We start from the raw sequence: 2,158 nt of genomic DNA on the forward strand, positions 1-2,158 counted from the left end.
TTATTAGCAAAAAACCTCCTAAGAATCCTTAGGTTTAGCTCTCACGAAAATCGTGTCAAACAAATACACCCAAGAGAGCAAACCTTCCCAAACACACACTCAATCCACTTACAAATGATGTAAGCACTATTAAACGATAAGCATGAGTGAATGGGGCTAAAAAATGAGTAGTATAGGCTTTGGAAATTTCAAAGAATTTGTCCTAATCAAAGTGGTTAATCCATTCCTAATTTTCTCAAATGATCTCATATATATAAGTATGGGAGAAAATATGACCGTTAGGGACCTATTGGGTATTATTAGGAAAGTTTAATCCTGTTTAAAAAATATTAACTGCGGTAAAAAAATCAGGGCAACCCGAGAGGTCTGGTCGACCAGAACAAGTTCGATCGACTAAGTCTCATATGGTTCGATCGACTAGGGGACTTTTGAACTAAGGTCTTGGTCGACCAGGAGAAGAAGATTTCTCAATTTTCTGAGGTTCGGTCGACTAGGCCGTTTTGAACTACTTGGTTCGGTCGATCAGACCGCTGGGAATTCTCCCGAGGACCCTCCGGTCGACCAGGTAGTTGGAGTACAAAAGTGGTCGACCGACTAGATGGTCAAAATATTGAGCAGGGAGGTTTTGGATCGACCAGAGCCTTTTGAACTACCTGGTTCGTTTGACGAGATGGTCAAACTTTGACCCAGGGAGGTTTCGGTCGACCAGGGCCTTTTGAACTACCTAGTTCGGTCGACCAGATGGTCAAACTTTGACCCAGGGAGGTTTCTGTTGACCAGGACCTTTTGAACTACCTGGTTCGGTCAACCAGATGGTCAAACTTTGACCCAGGGAGGTTTCGGTCGACTAAGCCAAAATGAACTGGCTGTGTTGGTCAACCGAAAGTGCACCATGTGTGCATTTCGGTCCAATTTTGAAGCATACAAACCCTAATGAAGTGTCTAACAAACATATGTGTAAATGTGTGTGTCCTAAGGTCAATTAGGGTCCAATTTGAAGACACCGAAAAAGTCCGATGTCGGTCGACCTAAGGGTACACCCTAAGGTCTTTCTAAGGTCATTTCTCATTTACGGTTTGTTTGAGCTTACACAATAAATCATACATGTGATGTGTGTGTGAGCTTATTACAAACCAATCCCTACTTACTATTACAGACCTTTCTGACTTAAATATTACAGACCCGAATATAAATTACAACAAATAAATTATATCTACGGTCTTCAAAGTCTTTGTTTTCCTCCGGGTCTCCGAGTGCCATCATAGGATACTACCAAGATAAACCTGAACATCAACTTGGCAGTTATTAAATACCTGAGTATTTGTTATAATCAAAATAGGGTATGACCCATAGGGTCAACACATTTGCACCTATGTTTGATAGGCACTTGATTAGGGTTTGTGTGATGCATAATAGGACCGAAATGCACACATTGTGCACTTTCGGTTGACCGGCCAAGACAGTTCCTTTTGGCTTGGTCGATCGAACCAGACCTAGGTCAACTGTTGCCTAAGGTCCTGGTCGAACCGAACCAAGGCAGTTCAAAACTCCTAGTCGACAAAACCCCCTAGGGTCAAATGTTTGACCATCCGGTCGACCAAGAAAAAAATGAACTCCAACTACTTGGTCGTCCAAGGGTTCTCAAGAAAAATCCCAATGGTCTAGTTGACTAAACCAGCTAGTTCAAAATGGCTTGGTTGACCAAACCTCAGAGAAATGGAAAATCGCATTTGGAAAAGGCACTTTCGGTCGACCAACCATTTAGTTCAAAATTCTCCTGGTTGACTGAACCATATGAGATCTGGTTGACCGAAACTGTTCTGGTCGACCAGACCTCTTGGGTTACCCTCATTTTTTACCTCAGTTAATATTTTTAAACAGGGTTAAAATGTTTAAAACGTCATTAAACTTTTATAACAATTCCTAATAGGTCCCTAACGATCAAAAATCATGAGATGTCAATATATATCCTTTCATTTGGGAAAATTAAGACAAGATTAGCAAATCAAATTCTCTCAAGCCAAAATTTCTTATTGCTTATATTTTCTCTACAAACACTCTAGCTTACCTTCCAAAGTTACAAAATCCTCCGTAAGTGTTTTTGAGTGTTCAAATAGGAAGGTTTGCACTTTTTTTGTTGTGCAATTGATTCATTTTG

Source organism: Malania oleifera, chromosome 1 (assembly GCF_029873635.1).
Source record: "Malania oleifera isolate guangnan ecotype guangnan chromosome 1, ASM2987363v1, whole genome shotgun sequence".
NCBI classification, from domain to species: Eukaryota; Viridiplantae; Streptophyta; class Magnoliopsida; order Santalales; family Ximeniaceae; genus Malania; species Malania oleifera.